Consider the following 17,098-nt stretch of genomic DNA (forward strand, 5'->3'; position numbering starts at 1 on the left):
GGGGAAAGTTCTGGAATAAGTTCGAGTAATTTCTGAGCTAATTCCTTGCATTCATTGTGAGCCTTTGATTCAAAATCCATTAAGGGGGTGTTCCCATTCTGCTTTCTTTATCCACTCCTTGCTTTGCCTTAGAAACTAAGAGCTGTATTAATTGATATAGATCTGAAAACCTTGGCTCATAGGTCTGGATATTTAACTCAAACTTCTTAGCAAATCCCAATGGATCCTGACTTGAATTGGGAAATTCCTTAGCCAAGGCTCTATATTCTACTTGGGTCCAGGGTGTGTATGTAAGTACCAAGGACAATTCACCTCTCTCTGTAATAGGTTTCTCCTTAAAGGGAATCACAAACACTTCTGATTCATTTTTTATTTTCTTTACCTGGAAGGAGAGAGCAGCAGGGAGCAGAAGAGTTGGAAGAGAAAAAGAGATAGCATCTTGGCCAGGCAATTTTGATAGAAGAGGATACTGGCAGAGCGGAGGGGGAGACAGAGTCAGAGACAGAGTGCTATCAGGTTTTGTGCTAGCTAAACTTCCCACTAACACCCCAGCCAGATTCATGTACAATATGCATGGAGCTCATGCTTGCAAGTACTTAATTAGGAAAACTATACTAAAGGAAATATCAATCTAAAATGGCCAAATTGGGGTTTTTCTGATATTTCAAAACTGCTGTTTTTGTGTACACTGTTAGAAAAACCCGATGGTAAGATCAAACAGACTGAAAGGAATGCTTATTTTGACTGGAATCTAGAAGCTTATAAATTATAAAAGGCTGCTAGCACTATGTCTCTGGACTTGGGCAGAACTTAGAGCCTTGGCTAAGGAATTTCCCAATTAGTGTTGAAAGTTACCACAAGGTTAAAGAGAATGAAGATGGAAAATAAAAACAAGAACATATCATAATCAGACCATTGATGGCCTTGCCTGATCTCAATGGTGGGATAAGAAACTAAAGACATTTCAGAGTAGAAACAAAAGTGCCTCAATATAAAGGCTCATCATGAAAAAAAAAAAAAAGGTAATTAAGGTAGGGAGAAAAACAGAGCTTTAGAACACAGAAGATTTGAAGATCTGAACTGCTTGCTGACAGAGGGAAAGGAGTCAATAGAAAGGCAGCAAGGAAAAGAGTCAAAAGAAGGAGGGTTTAGTTATTATTTGGAACAAAGTTACAGAAAATGATTGGAAACAAAAGGAAGCAAAGAAAAGCTGTGCCTTGGAAAGGAAAGGGGGCTTTTTCCTTCTGTAAAAGGATGAGCACTTCTCTGAGAGAAGAGTAGGGAAGTTGAGGGATCCTGAAAAGGCTTGGGAAAAAAGTGTTTGGATATTTGAGGAACACAGGCATTTGACAAGGGCAGGAAGTAAATCAGCAAGAGGTGAATAAAAAGGAGTCTAGCAGCAGTGAGGGCTTAGATGGATTCATAAACATAAATCTGCAGAGATACAATCAGCATATTTGAGGACTTTGTCCAAACAACCTCAGAAGCCTGGGACACTACGGGGAGAAAATAAGTTGTGGGAAAGGAAACCAAAAATGACTTGCCTAAATTAAAATTACTCAGGTTGGCAAGGCTGAGATAAGTGTCCAGCCAGCTCTGGCTTCTGGTTCAACATTCTCTCTTGACTATGCTGCCTCCTTTTTGAATAAAATTTTCCTAAGGCTGGTTAAGTTTGTAAGTTAATTGCCATCTTTAAAGTTTTGAAGCCATGCTATTAAAGCAAGGGTAATGAGATACTTGTTCTTTGGGTACTAAGACAACAAAAGCAGGACTTTTTCTTTTTTTTTAACATGTACAACGTCATTGCTTGTGAAAAATCAGAAGGGTTCATTGCCAGACAAAACTAGAATGCCACTTACCTGGCAGCTTCAGCAAAGCCCATCTTGTACAGCGTGACAACGGCAGCTCCTCCAATGCCTGTATTATGCTGCAGAGCACCTTTGCACCGGGAACTTGCCTTTTTCCGGCTTCCCCTCTCAGCTGCCAGCAGAGTTCAGCACACTGAGCCAGACCTAACAAATCGAACACAGAACAGTCAGATTCCCTTGGTTTAGAAACTGCCCATACCAGCTTTCTCAGGCAAGACAAGGGCTAACATTCAGTTGTGACTTTTAACTAACCCAGTTTATTCGCTCAAGACTATGATTGCCTAATAACTTCTCTTAAAACCCTGGAAGATTTGTGCAGCTAGCTAATTTTTCTCCCTGAGTAATCTCTTTATTTAGACAATAGTCAGGCTTAAGAAATTCCATGTGTTGTTGTTGTTATTCGGTTGCTCAGACATGTCCGACTCTTTGCGATCCCATGGGCTGCAGCACACCAGGCTTCCTTGTCCTTGCCCATTTCCCAGAGCTTGCTCAAACTCATGTCCACTGAGCAGGTGAGGCCATCCAACCATCTCATCCTCTGTCAGCCTCTTCTCTCCTGCTTTTAATCTTTCCCAGCATCAGGTTTTTTCAAATGAGTCAGTTCTTCACATCAGGTGGCCAAAATATTGGAGCTTCAGCTTCAGCATTAGTCCTTCCAAAGAATATTCAAGATTGATTTTCTTTATGATTGACTGGTTTGATCTCCTTGCAGTCCAAGGGACTCTCAAGAGTCTTCTCCAATACCACAGTTCAAAAGCATCAGTTCTTCAGTGTTCAGCCTTCTTTATGGTCCAACTCTCACATCAACACATGACTAATGGAAAAACCATCACTTTGCCTATACAGACCTTTGTCAGCAAAGTAATTTCTCTGCTTTTTGAAATGCTGTCTAGGTTGGTCATAACTTTTCTTCCAAGGAGCAAGCATCTTTTAATTTCATGGCTGCAATCACTATCTGCAGTGATTTTGGAGCCCAAAAAATGAAGTCTGTCACTGTTTCCATTGTTTCCCCATCTATTTGCCATGAAATGATGGGACCAGATGCCATGATCTTAGTTTTCTGAATGTTGAGTTTTATGCCAGCATTTGCACTCCCCTCTTTCACTCTCATCAAGAGGCTTTTTAGTTCCTCTTATCTTTCTGCCATAAGGGTGGTGCCATCTGTGTATCTGAGGTTATTGATATTTCTCCCGGCAATCTTGATTCCAGCTTGTGCTTCATCTAGCCAGTCATTTTGCATGAGGTACTCTGCATATAAGTTAAATAAGCAGGGTGACAAGATACAGCCTTGACATACTCTTTTCCTGGTTTGGAACCAGTCTGTTGTTCCACATCTGGTTCTAACTGTTGCTTCTTGACCTGCATACACATTTCTCAGGATGCAGGTAAGGTGACCTGGTATTCCCATCTCTTTAAGAATTTTCCACAGTTTGTTGTGATCCACACAAAGGCTTTAGCATCTTCAATGAAGCAGAAGTAGATGTTTTTCTGGAATTCTCTTCTTTTTCTATGATCCAATGGATGTTTGCAATTTGATCTCTGGTTCCTTTGCCTTTTCTAAATCCAGTTTGAACATCTGGAAGTTCTTGCTTCATGTACTGTTGAAGCCTAGCTTGGAGAATTTTGAGCATTATTTTGCTATCATGTGAGATGAGTGCAATTGTGTGGTAGTTTGAACAATCTTTGGCATTGCCTTTCTTTGGGATTGAAGTGAAAACTGGCCTTTTCCAGTCCTGTGGCCACTGCTGAGTTTTCCAAATTTGCTGGCATATAGAGTGCAGCACTTTAGCAGAAGCATCTTTTAGGATTTGAAATAACTCAGCTAGAATTTCATCACCTCCACTAGCTTTGTTTATAATGATGCTTTCTAAGGCCCACTTGACTTCTCACTCCAAAATGTCTGGCTCTAGATGAGTGATCACACCATCATGGTAATCTAAGTCATTAAGATCTTTTTGTATAGTTCTTCTGTGTATTCTTGCCACCTCTTATTAATATCTTCTGCTTCTGTTAGGTCCATACTATTTCTGGGAATTCCCTGTACTCTTTAAATTTATCCAACCTGTTTTGGCAATATTGAAAGAGAAAACACTGCATATACAGTTCTCTGGCTGAGGCAAAATGGCATAAAAATAGTTTAATTTTACCATTTTTAACATATCAAAAGAATATAATCTAGGATTTGGGGTTGACTTTCCCTAAAAAATTCAGCTCCTATGGGGAATTTTCCTATTATTCTCGTCAAAAAGTTCCTATAAAGAATGAATTGTTTTCCAGACCTATTTGCAGCTATCTGCAACAATAGCACTAGATTCACAAAAATAGCATTTTGTCCTCTGGATAATAAAATCAGACATTTTTAGAGTTGGAGAGAACTTAGTAATATTGAAATCAAGACCCCCTAAAACAGCATTCCCTTACTGAGTTTATGATTAATCTCTCTATCTAATACTTTATTCCTTTACTTGTCTCCTCTGACCTCAATCCCTTTCTTGTCCCCTCAGTTCTATGCTAACTGAACACTAATTAAAGTCAGATGACTAAGATTGCTATTGTTGATAACATCTTTACTGCACTAAAATTGCTACTGTAGATACCATCATTAACATACAAACTCAGGCTGTTTTACCAGGCAAGATGAGCTCACAGACCCCCAAGCCATGGACCGCCTGCCCAGAGAATCATAAACCAGACACATTCTTACTCTCAAAACCATGATTAGAAAATGTCACAAGACAATAATCATTTCCAGTTTCTCTGTTCTTCCCCTTTAAGACATCCCTAACTCAAAGACCAAGATGGATCAGAGATTTGTCTCCCACTCCCTTTCTTGTTGTTCAGCCTCTAAGTCGTGTCCGACTCTGCGAACCCATGAGCTGCAACATGCCAGGTCTCCTTATCCTTCACTATCTCCTGGAGTTTGCTCAAACTCATGTCCATTGAGTCAGTGATGCCATCCAACCATCTCATCCTTTGTCAGCCCCTTCTCCTCCTGTCCTCAATCCTTCCCAGCATCAGGGTCTTTTCCAATGAGTCAGCTCTTTGCATCAGGTGGCCAAAATATCGGAGCTTCAGCTTCAGCATCACTCCTTCCAATGAATATTCAGGGATGATTTCCTTTAGGTTTGACTGGTTTGATCTCCTCTCAAGAGTCTTCCCCAGCACCACAATTTGAAAGCATCAATTCTTCAGTGCTCAGCCTTCTTCATGGTCCAACTCTCAGATCTGTACATGACTACTAGAAAACCCATAGTTCTGACTATATAGACCTTTTTGGCAAAGTAATGTCTCCGCTTTTTAATACACTGTCTAGGTTTGTTATAGCTTTTCTTCCAAGGAGCAAGTGACTTTTAATTTCCTGGCTGCAGTCACAGTCCAGAGGGATTTTGGAGCCCAAGAAAATAAAATCTGCCACTGTTTCCAGTTTTTTCCCATCTATTTGAAGTCCAAGAAAATAAAATCTGTCACCGTTTCCATTTTTCCCCACATCTTACCCATGAAGTGATGGGACTGGATGCCATGATCTTAGTTTTTTGAATGTTGAGTTTTAAGCCAGCTTTTTCACTCTCTTCTTTCACTTTCATCAAGAGGCTCTTTAGTTCCTCTTTGCTTTCTGACATTAGAGTGGTGTCATCTGCATATCTGAGGCTGTTGATATTTCTCCCAACAATCTTGATTCCAGCTTGTGAGTCAGCCAGCCCAGCATTTTGCATGATGTTGAATAATCAGGGGGACAATATATAGTCTATAACTGCATATAAGTTAAATAATCAGGGTAACTATATACAGCCTTGACGTACTTCTTTCCCTATCTGGAACCAGTCTGTTGTTCCATGTCCAGTTCAAACTGTTGCTTCTTCGCCTGTATACAGGTTTCTTGGGAGGCAGGTGATCTGATATTCCCATCTTTATAAGAATTTTCCACAGTTTGTTGTGATACACACAGTCAAATGTTTTCATGTAGTCAATGAAGCAGTAGATTTTTTTTAAACTCCCTTGTTTTTTCTATGATCCAACAGATGTTTGCAATTTGATCTCTGTTCCTCTGCCTTTTCTAAATTCAGCTTGTACGTCTGGAATTCCTTGGTTCACGGACGGTTCTAGCTTGAAAGATTTTGATGCTCTGCAAATAAACCTTCACTGTATTGCAAACAGGCTTCTCTGATAGCTCAGCTGGTAAAGAATCCACCTGCAATGTGAGGGGTGCAAGAGATGTAGGTTCGATCCCTGGGTGGGAAAGATCCCCTGGAGGAGGAAATGGCAACCCACTCCAGTATTCTTACCTGAAAATCCCAAGGACAGAGGAGCCTGGCAGGCTACAGTCCAAAGAGTGGCAAGGAGTCAGACATGACTGAGTAACTGAGCAAGCACATTGTTGCAAATACTCACTATCAGAGTTTGGCTTTCTGGGCCAAGTCATGGGCACAGGAGCCCTTGTTTAGTTACAAAGTTAGCAATGAGTACCTAAGATTAAGTAATTTGTGAATGGTCAAAAAGTAGCCTAATTCCAGAGTTTAGATTAGAATTCAAGACTCCTGATTTACATTTGTTTTTATACCACACCAGCTATTCAAGGATAGCCGAGTTAAGAATATTCTATCAGGATAGACTGGTTTCATTGTCCTGGTGTTCTTCTACCCACACTCCAATCACAGTCTGATTCCTGAGTACCTTTGACAGTTTTCTATATAACCCTAACATTCTCAAGAAATTTAACTGCCAGTTCTCACTTCTTAGCAACTGTCTACATATTTTCACAGAATATATATTTTAAACACTATCTTAAAATATGCAATTCTACATCTTGTAATGATTTTTTAAATTGTGAACATTTTTAATATTAAAGTTAAAGTGAATAATTCAAATAATATATCCAAACTTTGGGGCAATCAGCTTTACTTGAAATCTGCCATATAAAAAGCTTAAATATTTATTAATATGTATGAACAAAACAGTATTCACACTGGTCTTATGTATACATAGGTGGGAAATAGGGCTAGTTCTCTTCCCAAAAGAATAAATATACTTAGTTTACAAATATTTGAGAAAAATACTTAGCTTCATCTTGATCAGATAGAAAGATACCATTTTTTCTTTCTTTTTTTTTTTTCATTTATTTTTATTAGTTGGAGGCTAATTACTTTACAATATTGTAGTGGGTTTTGTCATACATTGACACGAATCAGCCATAGATTTACATGTGTTCCCCATCCCGATCCCCCCTCCCACCTCCCTTTCTATCCAATCCCTCTGGGTCTTCCCAGTGCACCAGGCCCGAGCACTTGTCTCATGCATCCAACCTGGGCTGGTGATCTGTTTCTCATTTTAACCAATCTCATTAGTTGGGATTTTAAAAATGGAACTAATCAATACTAGAGAAACTATGGCAAGACAGCCACATTCATATAATAAGGGTAAAAGTTTAAACTGATACAACTTTTATGAAAGCAATATACAAAATTACTAGCAGCATTTAAAATGCTTTGAAAACAATTCTATAGGAATAATCAAGCACAGGGAAAGTCTTGCACACAAAGCTATCTGTTTATCACATTCTTAGAACAGTGAAAAACTAGATAATCTACAAGTGAAATAACTGGAGAATAGTTATATAAAGTGTGACCTATCCAGACAATAAAGTACTATGTTCCTATTTAAAATGTCTACAAAAGTTTCAATAATATAGGAAAATGCTTATGATATAATCAGTAAAAAAAAAAAAAAAATGCAAGGAACCAACTAGATATTCATCTGCCCATTCATCCAGCAAACATTTACAGAATGTCCCTTACGTGCTGACACTGCTCAAGGCTCAGAAGATCTAGTAAATCAGATAGGTATATAAAGGAACACAGCCTGCTTAAGGAATAGAAAGTTAAGTGAACCAGGCTAGAGAGTGCTCTAGATAACCAATGGGAGTGAAAGAGAAGGTGGTGGAGAGGGAGAGCAGAGTGAGGGGGAGAGAGGGAGGGAGAGAGAGTGTGCACATGAATGTACTGAAAGCTCCAGATTTTGCAATAATCTCAGTCACACCATACCACCGATACTGTAGAAGATGGGGTACACTGTGTTCAATCTCTGCTTAAGATTTGTTTAACTCACAAACGTGGGAAAAAAAAAAAAAAAGAAGAGAGGGAGGAAATAAAGATTCATGTTAACTTATTTATTTGCTTTTGATGACTGACAGTGAGAAAACACATTGATTATATGAGCTTTCTGGTTATGTGCGTTCAGAATACACTGGCATTTCTTGTATTTCTATAATCTAAATCTGTAAAGGGTGGAAGTCAAAAGTTAGCTTTAGAAATCCACTTGCCAAGAAGGCACAGCAGACAGTTATGAAAGCATTTATATGAGCAACATTTTTTTTTAATTTTTCTTTCTTGAGGGAACCCTCTTATACTGTTGGTGGGAAAGTAAACTAGTATAGCCACTATCAAGAACAGTGTGGAGATTCCTTAAAAAACTGGAACTAGAACTGCCATATGACCTAGCAATCCCACTGCTGGGCATACACACTGAGGAAACCAGAATTGAAAGAGACATGTGTACCCCAGTGTTCATTGCAGCACTGTTTACAATAGCCAGGACATGGAAGCAACCTAGATGTCCACTGGCAGACGAATGGATAAGAAAGCTGTGGTACATATACACAATGGGATATTACTCAGCTATTAAAAAGAACACATTTGAATCCGTTCTAATGAGGTAGGTGAAACTGGAGCCTATTGTACAGAGTAAAGTAAGTCAGAAAGACAAACACCAGTACAGTATATCAATGCATATATATGGAATTTAGAAAGATGGTAACAATGACCCTATGTACAAGACAGCAAAAGAGACACAGATATAAAGAACAGACTTTTAGACTCTGTGAGAGAAGCCAAGGGTGAGATGACTTGAGAGAATAGCACTGAAACATGTATATTACCATATGTGAAATGGATGACCAGTCCAAGTTTGATGCCTGAAACAGGGCACTCAGAGCCAGTGTACTGGGACAACCCAGAGGGATGGGATGGGGAGGGAGGTGGGAGGGGGGTTTGGGTCAGGGGGACACATGTACACCCATGGCTGATTCATGTCAATGTATGGCAAAAACCACCACAATATCATAACATAAAAAGCCTCCAACTAAAATAATAAAAAAAAAATTTCATTTCTTGGATAACTTCTGGCACGAATTGAAAACCATATTTCTCCTCTCCTTAGAAAAAAATAAACTCTCAAACATGAGCATGATATATTTATAAACTGTGGATGGGCATAGGAATGGCAATCTTGTCTAGGTAGTATATTTAGACAGTAATGTCCTTCTTAAAGTCTCTTATGAAGGAAAAAATATTTTTTAACTTTTTACTTCATTTTACTACCATCTTACTGGAAAAATTTCCTAGCAAGATGTTGGTCAATCTTTTTATATAAAAATAATTAGCCCAGAACTCAGCTTCACAGGTATAGAGTCTGGTTGCTACTAAAAATAAACTATTCACACATGTATCAAACACTCCTCTAAGTATTGAAGATATAAAGAATTCACAGTAGAATATGAAGTGCTAATAAAGATAAGTACTAAGTGCTATGGAAATCCACAGAATTAAAAAGCTACAGAGGATAATATCTTGAGATATTATTGGAACTCTTTTCTTTCTCCTGCTTTCTTGAACCCATAACTCTTTCTATACCATAAGACAACAAAACACAAAAAAAGTGACAATTCAGCTTTAGTCAAATTAGACTTCTAAAGGCCTCAGCATAAACAACATAAAAGGGCATGCTTTTCTATTGTTGGAGAATAGTTTTTTGAGAAAGCAAAGATTTGTTGAGCTTCAAAGGACAAAAAGCTTTAATGAACTCAACATACACTAAAAAATGTATATTTATGTAAGAGCAGTTTTTCCTTCCAAAAGTTGTAAAATTATCAACCTAGAATTCTATCAAATGTAAAATATATTTCAAGAACAAAAGTAACATAGGATATTTTCAGACAAAATAAGATGAAAGAAGTCATTGCTATACTACAACACCCACACTATAAATGTCAAAGGAAATCCTTTAGGCAGTAAGAAAATGATAGCAGCTAGAAACATGAATGTACACAAAGGAATAAAGTGGCAACCACAGTAGCCTTAAATAGATAAGGTTTTCTTACTCTTTAATCTCTTAAAAGATAGTCAGTTATTTAAACAAAAACAATAATTTCTTGTGAGGTTTATAACATGTGTGAAAGAAAAATTCACAGCTACAATATTATAAGGCCTGGAAAGGAGAAGTAGAAGTATGCTGCTGTAATGTCCTTTTACTATCAGCAAACTGGTATAATAACACTTGAAAACAAGCTATGATAATAAAGATAAAATGGAAAAATAAAAAATAATCCAAGAGTGAGCTGAAAGAAAAGACACATGGGAATATAGTACAGCTGGGACAAAATACAAACAGCCATACTAATAACCACATCAAATGTAAATAGTCTAAACACCCCAATCAAAGGCAGAGACTGTCAGTTTGCAGGAAAAAAAACAAGACCATTGGGTCTTGCTGTCCATATACTTTAATATAAAATCACAAATAATTAAAGCTAAGAAGACAGAAAAATACATATCACGTTAGCACTATTTAAAATTTGAAAGCTGGAGTGGCCATATTAAATCAACCAAAGTAGATTTCAGAGCAAAGAAGGCCATTTTGTGAAGATGAAGGAGAAAATGTAAAATTGTCTTGATTAACAGATGATATGATTGTCAGTACGGAAAACATGATGAAGTTTTTAAACACCTACTAGAGTTAATAACTGAGTTTTAGCATGGCTATAAGATGAATATACAACAATTGATTGTGTTTCTGCGTACAAGCAATAAAAACTTGAAACTGAAAAAATACCATTCACAATAGCATCAAAAATGCGAAATACTTAGGGATAAATCTGACAAAAGATGGGCAAGACCTGTACAAAGAAAACTAAGAAAGCTGAGAGCCGAAGAATTGATGCTTTTGAACTATGGTGTTGGAGAAGACTCTTGAGAGTCCCTTGGACTGCAAGGAGATCCAAACAGTCCATCCTAAAGGAGATCAGTCCTGGGTGTTCATTGGAAGGACTGATGTTGAAGCTGAAACTCCAATACTTTGGCCACCTGATGCGAAGAGTTGACTCATTTGAAAAGACCCTGATGCTGGGAAAGATTGAGGGCAGGAGGAAAGGGGGACAACAGAGGATGAGATGGTTGGAAGGCATCACCGACTCAATGGACATGGGTTTGGGTAGACTCCGGCAGTTAGTGATGGACAGGGAGGCCTGGCGTGCTGCGGTTCATGGGGTCACAAAGAGTTGGACACAACTGAGCGACTTTACTTTCACCTCATCACGTTGCAGTAGTAAACCTGAAAATTTATGGGCAATGGGAATGAGGATGGGTGACCTCCAGAATGTGATGAGAGGTGAAGTAAGTGCTTTGGTAACATGCTATTTAGGCCTTCATGGTTCACTGGCCTTTTAGAGTTTGTATTGGATTTAGGTCTTGTCAGTCATGTGTGGATCACAACAAACTGTGGAAAATTCTTAAAGAGATGAGAATACCAGACCACCTTACCTGCCTCCAGAGAAACCTGTATGCAGGTCAAGAAGCAATAGTTAGAACTGGACATGGAACAACTGACCTGGTTCAAAATTGAGAAAGCAGTACGTCAAGGCTGTATATTGTCACCCTGCTTATTTAACTTATATGCAGAGTACATCATGCAAAATGCCTGGCTGGATGAAGCACAAGCTGGAATCAAGATTGTTGGGAGAAATATCAACAGCCTCAGATATGCAGATAACCCCACCCTTGTGGCAGAAAGTGAAGATGAACTAAAGAGCCTCTTGATGAGGGTGAAAGAGGAGAGTGTAAAAGCTGGCTTAAAAATCAACTTTCAGAAAACAAAGGTCATGGCATCCCGTTCCATCACTTCATGGCAAATAGATAGGGAAAAGGTGGAAACAGTGGCAGGTTTTATTTTCTTGGGCTCCAAAATCACCGTGGATGGTGACTGTAGCCATGAAGTTAAAAGAGGCTTGCTCCTTGGAAGAAAAGCTATGACAAACCTAGACAGCATATTAAAAAGCAGAGACATCACTTTGCCAACAAAGGTCCTTTTAGTCAAAGCTATGGTTTTTCCAGTTGTCATGTATTGGTGTGAGAGTTGGATAAAGAAGGATGGGAACTGAAGAATTCATGCTTTCAAACTTGGTGCTGGAGAAGACTTTTTTTTTCATGTGCAGTTTTTTATTTGTTTATTTTAATTGGAGGATAATTACTTCACAATATTATGGTGGTTTTTGCCATGCATCAGTATGAATCGGCCACAGGTATACATGTGTCCTCTTCATCCTGAACCCCCCTCTCACCTACCCTATCCCTCCAGGTTGTCAGAGCACTGGCTTTGGGTGCCCTACTTCATACATCAAACTTGCCCTGGTTATCTATTTTACATATGGTAACACACATGTTTCAGTGCTATGCTCTCAAATCATCCCACCCTTTCCTTCTGGAGAAAACTCTTGAGAGTCCCTTGGACAGCAAGAAGATCAAACCAGTCAATCCTAAAGGAAATCAACCCTGAATATTCATTGGAAGGACTTATGCTGAAGCTGAACTTCCAATACTTTGGCCACCTGATGCAAAGAGCCGACTCGTTGGAAAAGATCCTGATGGTGGGAAGGATTGACAGCTGGAAGTGAAGGGGGTGACAGAGAATGAGATGATTGGATGGCATCATCGACTCAATGGACATGAATTAGAGCAGACTCCAGTAGATAATGAAGGAAAGGGAAGCCTGGCATGCTGAGGTCCATGGGGTCAGACAGGAGTGAGCAACTGAACAACAAGAAGTCATCATGCCAGAATGTATTTCTTCTGATGAGCTCTCATAGAGTAGAAGAAGAACCAAGAACCCAAGTTTTAAGGAGTTACTAAACTTTTAGTTATCTTTAAAGTTACTAAAACATGTTAGAAAAAGTCACACAATAGAATAATACATGTACCATTAAAAAAATAAAAAATATCATCCTATGTGAATTCAGGAAGAGACATAATTACATCGCTTTGGGATATTAGAGCATCTTAGAATTAGGAAAGTTCTAAGAATTCATCAAATCTAAGGCCCTAACAGACAGGCAATTCCCCTAACAACGTGTCCCTCAAGTTGTTAACTTGTGTTTTTCATACTCAACCTCTGTGACAGGCAATATGTGCTTGCAGGAGACAACCTATTCCATTTTTAAAAAGCCATGTTAAAATTTTCCTTCCTGAGCAAATACTGCATGAGTCTATTCATATGAGGTACATGTGCGTGTGTGCTCAGTTGTGTCTGACTCTTTGTGACGCTACGGCCTATAGCTAGCCAGGCTCCTCTGTCCAGAATACTGGAGTGGGTTGCCATTTCCCACTCCAGAGGATCTTCTCAACCCAAGGGTCGAACCCATGTCTCTTGCATTTCCTGCATTGGCAGGTAGATTCTTTACCACTGTGCCATCTGAGAAGCCCGTGAGGTACTTAGAGTAGTCAAAATCATGTAGACCGATGGTAGGATGGTAGTTGCTAGGGGTTACGGAAGAAGAGAATGGGAATTTGTTGTTTAATGGATACAGAGCTTCAGTCTTGCAACATGAAAAGAGTTCTGTGGATGGATGGTGTTTACAGTGACCCAAAAATGTATATGTACTTAATACCACTGACCTATACACTTAAAATGTTTAAGATGGTAAATTTTATGTTATGTGTTGTTGGTCAGTCACTAAGTTGTGTCCGACTGTTTGCAACCCCATGGACTGCAGCAAGCAGGCCTGTGTTATGGGTATTTTACAATAACAGAAGTTATTTCCTGTATCAGCCCCAAATCTACCTTCCCATGAATTCTTCCCAATGATCCTAATTCTTTCCATACCAAACACATTTATCCCCTCTGTCCCATACCACCCTTCAGATACTAAAGGAGAAATAACTTCTTCAACTCTCTTTACATGTGCAAAGTCTTGTATGGGGCACTGTTCAGGGTAAGAGAAAAATGAAACATGGATTCTACCCTTACAGGTTCTTAGTCAAACAGAGATTTTTTTAAGGCCATAAATAAATACAATATGCATTACACAAATATAACTCAAAAGACAAATATTGAGAAAGTACAGCAAGAGTTTAGAGATGGGAAAGGATCAAGAAATCAGGAAAAGCTTCATAAGACAGGTAACACTGGAGATGGACCATGAAGATGGGCATTTCCACTGAGGAAAAGCGCACTGAGGTAAGAGCTTGGACTCTAAGCTCAAGCCTGAGCTTGAATTCTAGTTTTGCTACTTTCTAGCTTGGTGACTTTGGGTAAGTTACGCTGTGCCTCTAGGTTCCTCTTTTATAAAATATAAAAATAGATGTGAGAGGGGACTTCCATGGTGGTCCAGCAATCGAGAATTCACCTGCCAATGCAGGGGACACAAGTTCCAATCCTGGTCTGGGAAGATCCCACATGCCACGGAGCAACTAAGCCCCTGCACCACAACTACTGAAGCCCGCACACCTACAGCCAGCGCTCTGCAACAAGAGAAGCCACAGCAATGATAAGCCGGTGCTTACCACAACTAGAGAAAACCCATGTGCAGCAACAAAGACCCAGTGCAGCCAAAAGTAAATAAATAAGTTTTTATTTTTAAAAGACATGTCAGAATTAGATGCATTTGTACCTGAAGAATGCTTAGAACAGTGCCCAGTAATTAGTGCTGTATATATGTTGGCTGTTGGTATTATTGAGAAAACAGAAAAGTCAGAGTTTGTAGCGGTGAGGAGGAATTAAACATGTCTAAGAAAAGCAAATAATCCAGTTTAGTTTATTTTTTTTTCCATTTATTTTTATTAGTTGGAGGCTAATTACTTTACAATATTGTAGTGGTTTTTGCCATACATTGACATGAATCAGCCATGGATTTACACGTATTCCCCATCCCATTCCCCCTCCCACCTCCCTCTCTACCCTATCCCTCTGGGTCTTCCCAGTGCACCAGCCCCAAGCACTTGTCTCATGCATCCAACCTGGGCTGGTGATCTGTTTCATCCTTGATAATATACATGTTTTGATGCTGTTCTCTTGAAACATCCCACCCTCGCCTTCTCCCACAGAGTCCAAAAGTCTGTTCTGTACATCGGTGTCTCTTTTTCTGTTTTGCATATAAGGTTATCGTTACCATCTTTCTAAATTCCATATGTATGCGTTAGTATACTCTATTGGTCTTTATCTTTCTGGCTTACTTCACTCTGTATAATGGGCTCCAGTTTCATCCATCTCATTTGAACTGATTCAAATGAATTCTTTTTAATGGCTGAGTATTATTCCATGGTGTATATGTACCACAGTTTAGTTTAAATATGTTTCCTCTTTCTACATCCCCTTCCCCAAACCCAGCTAGATATAAATGCTAGCACAGAATTAGACACGTTCAGTTCAGTTCAGTCGCTCAGTTGTGTCCAACTCTTTGCGACCCCATGAACCGCAGCACTCCAGGCCTCCTTGTCCATCACCAACTCCTGGAGTTCACCCAAACCCACGTCCATTGAGTCAGTGATGCCATCCAACCATTTCATCCTCTGTCATCCCTTCTCCTCCTGCCCTCAATCTTTCCCAGCATCGGGGTCTTTTCAAATGAGTCAGCTCTTCACATCAGGTGGCCAAAGTATTGGAATTTCAGCTTCAGCATTAGTCCTTCCAATGAATATTCAGGACTGATTTTCTTTAGGATGGACTGGTTGGATCTCCTTGCAGTCCAAGGGACTCTCAAGAGTCTTCTCCAACACCACAATTCAAAAGCATCAATTCTTCAGCGCTCAGGTTTCTTTATAATCCAACTCTCACATCCACAACATGACCACTAGAAAAACCATAGCCTTGACTAGACAGAACTTTGTTGGCAAAATAATGTCTCTGCTTTTCAATATGCTGTCTAGGTTGGTCATAACTTTCCTTCCAAGAAGTAAGCGTCTTTTAATGTCATGGCTGCAATCACCATCTGTAGTGAATCAGACATGTGGTGGGTATTTAATAAATTGTCACCCCTCCTGTTTTCCGTTCCCTTTTTCCCTGTCTTCATACTTTTGGTTTGTGCTTTGCCTAAGGCACTTTATTCTGTTTCATAATCATTTGTGTTACATTATCTGCCTCTTGTGTGCTTCCTAGTCCTAGTTCCCAAACCTGGCTGTGCATAAGAAACTCTCATAGGAACTTTATAAACATTAAGTTGTTAGGATCAAGCAGACCTAGGAATTAAAATAAAAATCCTGGTAAGGCAGGAATATATATATATATATATATATATATATATATATATTTTAAAAGCTACATGACATGCTCAGTCACTTCAGTCGTGTCTGACTCTTTGTGACCACATGGACTGTAGCCAGCCAGGCTTCCCTGTTCATGGACTTTTCCAAGCAAGAATACTGAAATGGGCTGCCATTCTCTTCTCCAGGGGATCTTCCCAAGCCAGGGACTGAACCTGGGTCTCTTGCATTGCAGGCAGATTCTTTACCATCTTAGCCACTAGGTAAAGTTACAGGGGATTCTAAATCAACCCATCAGTAGATGCTATATTTGAATATCAGTTACCTACATCACCTAAAGATAATGTGGGCATACAATAAGCATTTATAGAACTTTCACAGACTGAAAAATGGAAGATCAGGACAGAAAACGAGGTTGAAGCCTCACTGGAAAGGCACCAAATGTCAGGCTGAACTGGTAAAAAAGGACAAACCAAATTATCAACTTTTAGCTTCAAAGCAACCATCCCTTGTTAAGAGTTTAATCTCAAAAGCACTTTTATGCTCTTTTAGTAGATCACAGACACTTCCAGGTATACAAGTTAGGTTAAGAAAAGGCAGAGGAAACAGAGATCAAATTGCAAACACTCACTGGATCATAGAGAAAGCAAGGGAGTTCCAGAAAAGCATCTATTTCTGCTTCATAGACTACATTAAAGTCTTTGAACGTGTGGATCACAACAAACTGTGGAAAATTCTTAAAGAGATGGGAGTACCAGATCACCATACCTGTCTCCCCAAAAATGTGCATATGGGTCAAGAAACAACAATTAGAATGGGCCATGGAACAACTGACAGGTTCAAAATTGGGAAAGAGGTACAAAAAGACAGTATATTGTCACCCGGCTTATTTAACTTCTATGTAGAGTACATCATATGAAATGCCAGGCT

General features: G+C 39.2%; 1 pseudogene; it reads right to left on the minus strand.

The window, feature by feature from the left end:
- The window catches only part of LOC122429126, an 89,793-nt pseudogene that overhangs the window by 26,324 nt on the left and 46,371 nt on the right, over nt 1-17,098 (minus strand).

This window comes from Cervus canadensis, chromosome 2 (genome assembly GCF_019320065.1).
Source record: "Cervus canadensis isolate Bull #8, Minnesota chromosome 2, ASM1932006v1, whole genome shotgun sequence".
NCBI lineage: Eukaryota > Metazoa > Chordata > Mammalia > Artiodactyla > Cervidae > Cervus > Cervus canadensis.